At 46.9% G+C, this 9,692-nt stretch overlaps 1 pseudogene; it reads right to left on the minus strand.

The window, feature by feature from the left end:
• Positions 1 to 8,356: 8,356 nt before the first annotated feature.
• Positions 8,357 to 8,474, minus strand: LOC126210918 (5S ribosomal RNA; annotated as a pseudogene).
• Positions 8,475 to 9,692: the final 1,218 nt, after the last annotated feature.

The following is a 9,692-nucleotide window of genomic DNA, read 5'->3' on the forward strand; positions in this document are numbered from 1 at the left end:
CGGGAGGGGTGGGGGCGTCCAGAGGGCAGACAGGAACGGTGAGTTCAGGGGGTGGTAGGAGGGGGTCGGGCCTTACATTTCTGGGAGTAGGTAGGATGAGGGAGGTTACAGGTATTACAGAAGGGGGGGGGACTGGAGATTGGGGCACTGCCGTAAAAATTGGGCTTGCCTACAGTGCGGGCAGGTGGGGGCCTCGCGGCATTCAGATGTCGGGTGTGCATTATACCGCAAGCACCTTTGGCAGCGGAGGAATTGATGAGGGGAACGGGAGGGGTCAACTTTATAACGTTGGTTAAAAAGGAGGGCACCCTCCTTCAGGAGACGGTCTACGGAGGGGGCGTGCTCGGAAAAGACCCGCATAAGGCGGGTGGGGCCGACAGTGTTGTGTATGCAACGAACCGCACGCACCTCCAGATGGGGATGTGCCTGAAGCTCCGCCAACACCTCCTCCTCCGTGATCGTCAGACTGAGCCGAGTGATCACGGCGGTGAGGGTCAGCGGGCGACACGGGGGTCGGGGTTGGTGGGGGAGAGGCGGGGAAGGAGCAGGGGTGAGGGAGGCATTAGGGCCAAAGCGGGTGACAGGGATGCGGGAAAGGAGGTCTGTGTGGAATCACGGCGAGGAGTGAGGAGGGAGATGGAGGCACCAGGAAAATTCTGGTGAAGGAAGAGGGTGAGGTTCCAGGCTTCGAGAAGGGAGGAATCAGGACGGGAGAGGAGGTAGCGTTAGGAGGAGGGGATGGAAGAGGAGGAGGAGGGGGCAGGAACAGGCGGGGAGACATCCATGGCATCACGGGCTGGAGAAGGGGGACAAGGCGGAGCCTTTTTGGGAGTAGAGGAGGCAGGGGTGCCACTGGGGCGCTTGACGGCGACGGAGGAGGTGTGGGGGATGGGAGCGACTGGAAGGCGGCGGGGAGTGGCAGGTCCCGGTGCTGGAGGCGGTGAGAGCGATGGCGAAGGCGATGGGGAAGACGATGACGACGGAGGCGAAGGGGAGAGTGGAGCGTGGGCGACCACCCTTGTGGGGGCCGCAGAAACGGAAGGAGCAGAGGGAGGGAGTGGAGGGAAGGGATCAGAGGAGGCACGGGAGGGAGGAACCGGGGATGGGGCGACAAATAGTGAGGGAGATGGGAGAGTGAGGAGTGGGGGGATGCGGCACACCACGTGATAGTGGTGGCGGCGGTGGAGGGGGATGTGTATATGATGGCAGTGGTTGTGGCAGTAGTGGCGGTGGTGGGGTCGACATTACGAGAAGGGGAGAGACACAGGACAGGACAAAGAAGGCGACGAGAAGCACAGAGTAGACGGGACGGAGAAACTATGTAGGAGGCTGGGGCCGAAGCCCCACTCTGCTGCTGCTGGCGGGGGAGGCGGCCTGGCTGGCTGGCCGTTGGGGACGCTATTGCTGCTGCTGCTGCTGCTGGACGCCGGCTGGGACCGCAGTTGGACACTGGCTGCTTGCTGCTTGCGGGGACCGCTGATGGACGCTGGCAGGAACCGCGGCTGGCCGCTGGACGCTGGCTGCAGGCTGCTGGCAGGAACCGCTGCTGGCTGCTGGCAGAAACCGCTGCTGGCAGAAACCGCTGCTGGCTGCTGGCTACTGGCTGCTGGTGAGGACCGGTGCTGGCTGGACTGCTGCACGCAGACGAGCTGGCTGGCACCTGTAACACCTATCGCTTCGATTGGTACCGTAATAGCACAATCGAAGGGCGGTATTCAGACGAATTACCGCCGGAGATGCCGCTCCAGTGCTCGCTTCGTCCCTTTATACTGTTGTACCGCGCGACTGCGCATGCGGTCACAGATGCAAATGCGCCAGAGAAGTTGGTCGGCGGCAGAGACGTGCATAATGCGCGAGTTGTATCTGTGACTCCGCAGTCGATCTGTGTTGGCATATCGATATATCATTGTGAGCTGCACTGTGACGACGTCTTTGTGAGTTTATTACAGCAAGTGCCGGATTCCATGATTTATCAAGATTGAAACCACTATCTGTGCTAATTAAATTCGTTGTCAAGCGAATTCCAATTGCCTCCTTCACTATCGAGTCCCAAAAGGATGATGTACTTGCCAAAATTTCGACGTTGTCATACAACATACTGTGACCATTATCAATACAGTGCTCTGCCACTGCCGACTTGTTAGGTTGTAAAAGCCGTGTGTACCTCCGGTGTTCTGTACATCTTTCTTGGACAGTACGAGTTGTTTGTCCGATGTAAGAAAGGCCACATTCACATGGAATTTTGTAAACTCCAGATTTTCGGAGTAGCAAATCATCTTTGACGTAGCCCACGAGTGCAGCTGTCTTGGGTGGAGGACGAAAAATCACTTTTACTTTGTGTCTGCCGAGAATCCATCCTATTTTTTATCAGAGGCTACCCACATATGGCAGGAAGGCCATTTAAAGGTTTCTTCATCTTCTTCTGCTTTCTTTGTGGCCTCTTTCGGTTTCATTTTCAGTGCCCTCTGTATTTGTTGCGGAGAGTACCCATTGTCTTCAAACACTCTTTGTAAGTGTGAAAGTTCATGTTGCAGACTGTTTTCGTCAGAAATAATATGCGCTCTGTGGGTCAAAGTTCGGAGAACACTCATTGTCTGGCCAGGATGGTGGCAGCTATTTACACGTAAATACAGATCGGTGTGCGTCGGCTTCCTATCACTTCATGTCCCAAAGTGCCATCTTCTGTGCGCCGAACCAAAACATCCAAGAATGGAAGGCATACCTCCTTCTCAATTTCCATTGTGATCTTTATTTCAAAATGGTTCAAATGGCTCTGAGCACTATGCGACTTAACTTCTGTCGCCTAGAACTTAGAACTAATTAAACCTAACTAATCTAAGGACATCACACACATCCATGCCCGAGGCAGGATTCTAACCTGCGACCGTAGCGGTCGTGCGGTTCCAGACTGTAGCGCCTAGAACCGCTCGGCCACCCCGGCCGGCATGATCTTTATTTGATCGTGGAGGGAGTTCAGATGCCTTAAGAAGTCTTGCAAGTTGTCTTCACCATGGGGCCAAACTACAAAGGTGTTATCAACATACCTCCAGAATACCGTGGGTTTGAAGTCAGCAGATTCGAGCGCCTTCTCCTCGAAGTCCTCCATAAATAAATTGGGATAAGGGGCTACCCATGGCGACTCCGTCCGTCTGTTCAAAAAATTCGTTGTTAAATATGAAATATGTGGAGGTCAGAACATGTTTAAATAAAGCTGAAATCTCTTTGTCAAAACTTCTTTCAATAAGTTGTAGAGATTCTGGAAGGGGAACCTTCGTAAATAAAGCCACCACATCAAAACTAACTAATGTATCAGATGGGTTCATTTTCAATGATTTCAGTTTACTAATGAAGTCAGCAGAGTTTCTTATGTGGTGAGTAAATTTTCCTATGAATTAGCTGTGGCTAATTTTTGAAGCTAAAAGAGAAGTAAACATTTCTTTTATACACGGAAAACAAACTGGGTTTCCACATTTACACCCCTACCTCTATAGAATCAAATTACTTAGTTAGACAGGGAAATAAAAAAACTTTGTCCGCTCACCGTTCGCTGCTTTTCTCGAAAAGTGGTAAGTGGTTCAGTACTACAAAAAACAAAAAATCGCCCGTATTCTCCTGTTGATTCCAAAATTTTGAAACTGTGTGCAAAAACCATGCTGTAATCGGGTATTACGAATAGTCAGTGGTAAAGGGTGGAAACTGAGGTTGAAGAACTCTGTTTTTCACGTTTATTGTTCGTTTTGAAGAACTATAAGCAGAGAGGCACATTACTTTGACACAAACAGCACATCAGCTACTCTCTATTTCTGCTGTATACTATGAATTAATTTTTGTTAATTTTGTAATATATTACTGGTAGTATAATTTCCTTCCTCTTTTATTGTTTCATGTAAATGGTAGACAAATCTTGAATACTTCGAAGCAAATGAAGCATTGTACTTCATTGCTGCCTGACACCGCAAAAATATTTTCAGACTAGACTTGGTGCCTTTCTGCAGTGCAGTGTATGTCCAGCGAAGACAGACAGGAGCCGCCGTACAGACCAGGTGGGGGCAAGTCATGCAGACTACAACAGCACTGAACGTTTTCCCCATATTTCATAATAACGAAGTACTTCAGCAAACCACTGCAGATTTTACTAATAAAAAATACTCCTTTTTTAAATATTTATTTAAAGCCTAAAAGTTTTAGCACTGCTGCTATGGCTAATTGATATTTTGGTTTTTTACTCGGTGATTAGCAAAAAATAAAAAAACACCTCTTATAACCGAAAAATACCGGTTATTTAGAACAATCGGTATCAGTTTTAGCCGGTTATTTTTTCCCAGCCTGCGGCAGGTGCTTCAGCCATGATCGTTAATCCGACGCGCTGTTTCGATCCTGGTGTGCCGAACACCGACCGCGCGTTGGAACGTTCAGCGCTTAGCGCGCCGGTTCCCTCACGTCTTATCGTGCAAATAGCACGTTGGGGAGTCTTTCCAAACGTGGCGGAGCAATGTCCATCATACCAGATATTCTGGACGAGCGTTTGAACGTAGGCCAATGAGACTGAAGAAGTAAATTTACGTCACACATCTGTCTTCACCACGGCCTCGAGATGACTGTGTGTTTGAGTTGTCCTCATCGTTTCATCGTCATTCCTGAAAGTGGCGAGATTGGACTGAGCAAAAGGTTGGGAAATTGTACGGACACTGATAACCGCGCACTTGAGCGCCCCACGAACCAAACATCATCATCTCTTCAGTACCGAGTCGCGAGACACCACACTGGCTTTCAGTTGAAGCGCGTGTTCCTAAACACGGGCAAATTTAGTCCCTCGAAAACCCGATGTTGCAATAAAATGAGGGGAAACGTGCTACTGATGGCTAAAAAATTATTGTATCTTGTGTATCATGAAAGTATGCCGTCTCAAGGCAACGGTATATTCAGGAGCCATCAAATACGCATTCCTCCTTATCATCATCATCATCATCATCATCATTATTCGTGACAGTGACTCGATTGGAGTGTGAAAAAATTTGGACTGTGTGAAAATTGGGACTTTTTACGGGTGCCGATGACCGCGCAGTTGAGCGCCCGACAAACCAAACCATCATCGTCATCAAATACGTATTGTTCTTGGTACAGTTGCTTACAATTCAAACCCAGTCAATAACATATCTGCTTTCAGAGATGGTAGGATGCGAAGTATGGTCCCAGATCGTTTGTGTTCGGGGTAGCGTAATGATTGTGTTGTGGAACAATGCGCTGTCGGATGGTGGGTGGCTGGCTCGCTTCTTATTCGTTTCAAACAATGTTTAATAACCGCCTCGTTTACAAATAGCATTCTCATACTTCCTTATTAAATTGAAGTATATTGCCCAATAATCGATGTTATGTAAATATAAGTGCGGTCTTCCTAAGTGAATTTGTTCGATTGTCTTAATCTACAAGACTGCTTGCACTACTTGCAGTTAATATTTCTGCCCTTTCTTGTTTTAAGTTTTGTATTTAACACACAAATATTCTGCTGCTGAATTGGAACAGTGATCAAGCAAGATGGACGTTATGGTTTTACTAAGAAGTGACGATGCTGAAATAATTTTTGTGTTATATGAAGACTTATTGTAAATTTGTATCGCACAATTTTTAAGGAACTTCTATACTGAAACGTCAAAAGAAAAAAAAAACTGGTATAGGCATGCATATTCAAATAAGGAGACATGTAAAGAGGCAGAATACGGCACTGCAGTCGTCAACCCCTATATAAGACAACAAGTGTCTGGTGCAGCTGTTAGATCGGTTACTGTAGCTGCAACGGCAAGTTATCAAGACCTGAGTGAGTTTGAACGTGGTGTCGTACAGGGCGATTTGCGAAGATATGCAAATATTTTCATATGTTATTCTACAAGTAAAAGTAAAGAAAAAAGTTCAGATGAGCATAGGTCCGCAAATGTTTAGTTGCGGAGTTACGGCTAATAAAAGATTTTGCCTGAAATTCAGCAACTTGGCTAATATGAAGCCATCGCAAAACTGTACGAGGTTAAAGTAAAGCAGGATTTCGATTTATTTTGTTGTTATTGGTCTGGTGAATCTAATAAAACGTGTCCCAGACGTGTATCTGTCTGAGTCGCCGCGCGCGTGTCTTCTGTGTGTCCGGGTTGTGTACGCAGTGACAACACGGAAGCGTCTGACGCCTCAGACGCACACAGAGCCGCGGCGCGCATCTGGAAGTCGGCGGGCAGCCCGCGGGTTGCGCGACCCGTCTGCTCGCTGCACGTCCCTCGAGCACTAACACAGCTGTCTCACAGTCTGCAGCTTGTAATTCTTTTTTTCCTGCGGATTCTTCGCCACTGACGAGAGGAGTAGATATCACCTGCAGTTCAATCGTCATCTCACGAGACGTGAGAACGCTCGTGGACGAGGTCACAGCCTGGAATTTCGCGTTCCACTACGAGCAAAGATTCTGGCGTGTCAGATTTTTGCCTCGTGGAGAGGAACGCGCCCAGTGCGATGCGACGCCTTTTTTACATCACAGCAGAACTTGGGAGTCGCCACATTGATGGCGTTAAACATCGTGTTTGGTGGGTTTTCTTTATCATAGAGTACGTAGTCTGAATATAAGCTCTTTCAAAACGTCTGGAAATTCAGGATATTTCGAAAAGGCGTCATTTTAGCTACGATTTGGTGTAACGAAATGTCTATGATCTGGTATAATAAAATATCAGGAAACAACATATCGGTAAAACTTCCTGGCATATTAAAACTGTGCGCCAGACCGAGACTCGAACTCGGGACCTTTGCCTTTCGCAGGCAAGTGCTCTACCATTTTTTTATCTCATTTTGTTCGTTTTCGTTTGTTGCAGCTGCTCGGGGCGGACGTCGCAAGACACCCGTTTCAGTTGGTCGTCGATCCATTAACTCAGTTCTTTTATTACAGAGGGCAGCTAACCCTCTACCGTGCCAACGTCATCTAAGCTACCCAAGCACGACTCACGACCCGTCCTCAAAGCTTCAATTCTGCCAGTACTTCCAGACTTCACAGAAGCTCTTCTGCGAAGCTCGCAGAACTTGCCCGCGAAAGGCAAAGGTCCCGAGTTGGAGTTCTGTCCGGCACACAGTTTTAATCTGCCAGGAAGAATCATATCAGCACACACTCCGCTGCAGAGTGAAAAATATTCTGGGAATATATCAGTAGGTAAAGGGTTCCTGTAGTTGAAGTTTCCAGTGTCAGGGACACTAGGGCAGATTGGCCGTATTTTTATATTAATTTTAATGAAATCATTGCCAAATTTTAGAGCAGTCTTACTGGATGTGGATGGCAATTATTAAACTTGAAAATATGAGTTAAGAAATTAAAAACAAAATTAATTTCTGGACACATGTCAAGTGCGCCCCTCTGCCCTATCTCAGGGTGAGCTGGCCCGGATGCTTGCGCACGTTGACTAATGTAATCTTTTGATAAGTTAAACTAGTACAGCCTTACGAAGTGAAAATAAAACTATAGTTATCAAGAAACATACTTTAATGTACATACAATCAAGTTGAATATTGAGTTAAACGCTTAACATTTTATTGTGATAGAGGGAAAGCTTAAACTTGTTAGGATTTATAGTGTCTTAATACAAACCAGTCAACTTTAATCATAGTCCAGACCCAAAGGATCAGCACAGCTATAACATAAAACAGTCCACGGATTTCATTTTCACGCATTTCTGATGAGCCCAATGCTTGCAATTTGTGTACTGAATCCATTGTGCTCCAGGCTCACTGCTTGATAAAGGCTTGAGAGATCTTAGGCACAGTGAATCTTCATCTTCCTCATCATTGTCATCTTACCTCGGTTTCTTCTTGCATTTTAGACTTCATGCAGTTGATTTAGTTAATTTCATTCTACCTCTGATGGTAACCCTACTTTGGACGTTGAAGGAGAATAGCCAGAACATCCTGAGAGGTGGGCGTGGGCGTAGCGTTTATCTCAGCTCGACTGATTTCAGTGTTTGGGTCTGGCCTATCTGAAGTGTATGAAGGCATAAAATCATTGTCAGTAAAAATACTTTCGTTAAAGGAATTGATCCCAGTGCGCTTGAATCCACTGGTTACGCTCTTGGGAGTTGCAGCATTTGTAAGTGCTATTCGCACTATAGACGGGATGTCGTAAATATCATAACTCTCCTCCCGAACAGGCCATGAAGGCCCAACGGTACCGACCGGCCGCCATGTCATCCTCGGGCAACAGGCGTCATTGGATGCGGATATGGAGTGGCACGTGGTCAGCACACCGCTCTGCCGGCAGTATGTCAGTTTCCAAGACTGGAGCCGCTACTTCTCAATCAAGCAGCTCCTCAGTTTGCCTCACGAGGGCTGAGTGCACCCCGCTTGCCAACAGCGGTGGGCAGACCGGATGGTCACCCATCCGAGTGCTAGCCCAGCCCGACAGCGCTTAACTTCGGTGATCTGACGGGAACCGGTGTTACCACTGCGGCAAGACCGTTGGCCGTAAATATCATAGGCCATTTATTATTGGTAATGCATGCGTCACATGCTGAGTTCACGAACTTTTTTAAAAGGTCCGTAAACATTTCTGTCTAAAGGCTGTAGCTTATGGCTACAATGCGCCGGAAAAGATACAAAAGTGATGCCAATATCTTTACAATAATCAGCAACTTCAGGGCCAGATATGAACTGTGGTTATTAGTCAGAACGAAGGAAGAGCGTTCCTTTGAGCAGCGATCGCGTAGGACAAAATGTTTCACATATTTTGCAAAGTTTGTCTCTCTTATCCATCCCGAGAGATGAGCTGCTCCATCACACCCAATCGGGCCGTCACGGGTAAAATGCGGCTTGAAGTTGATGCTCGGGAAGATAAAGAATGAAGGCACACTATTACCCAACGCATTAACTGCAAAAGCGATCGTAACAAGTGAGCCTCTCTCAGCCGCAGCCGATGTCACTCGCCCTATTTGGCGAAAACCTGTTCGAGTGACTACAAGATCTGGACGCTGGACGGTAGTTACTTCAGTTTCGTCAATGTTCCAGATGTCCGCAGGGGTCACTTTTCATCTTTTTAAAGCGATGTCGAGATTATTAAGAAAAAAAAACAGTTCTACATTATCCATGTTGAAACTGGTGCACTGCGCCAAACTAGTTCCTTCAGGAATGCGGATGGAGAGATGAGGATGCCTCTTCAAGAATCCTGTGATCCAATCGCTTCCCGCCATTTCGCTCCAGGTCCATGTTCGGGGTGTTTTATTGTTACAGGCAATAGCATATCTATACGCAAACCGCCTGAATTTTTTCGGGAGAGGCCATAATATATGTCACTTGCCTTCATCAACATTGTTCAAGCATATCTTTCTGTTCGGAATTAAATATCTGAAAATAAACAACTCTAGTTAAGTTACACATAGAGGCACGTGAGAGAGAGAGAGAGAGAGAGAGAGAGAGAGAGCGAGAGAGATGCATCACTACAGTGGTGCACAATACGACATAGACATAGAGACGATGATAATGGCAGCGATAGAGAAAAAACATTAGAAATTGAAAAACAGCTTTACAAATAAAAATAGTTAACAATATTTCATACCTGAAATCTTATATCGTAGCCACATTTATCCCAAGGCTTCTTTTCGTCATTAAGATTTGTAGGACTCCTCAAGGCTGAGGGTTTTGGTCCAGTGGCGTGGCCTGTGGTTCAGTTTCCTGAGTTTGAGTTG

This window comes from Schistocerca nitens, chromosome 10 (assembly GCF_023898315.1).
Source record: "Schistocerca nitens isolate TAMUIC-IGC-003100 chromosome 10, iqSchNite1.1, whole genome shotgun sequence".
NCBI classification, from domain to species: domain Eukaryota; kingdom Metazoa; phylum Arthropoda; class Insecta; order Orthoptera; family Acrididae; genus Schistocerca; species Schistocerca nitens.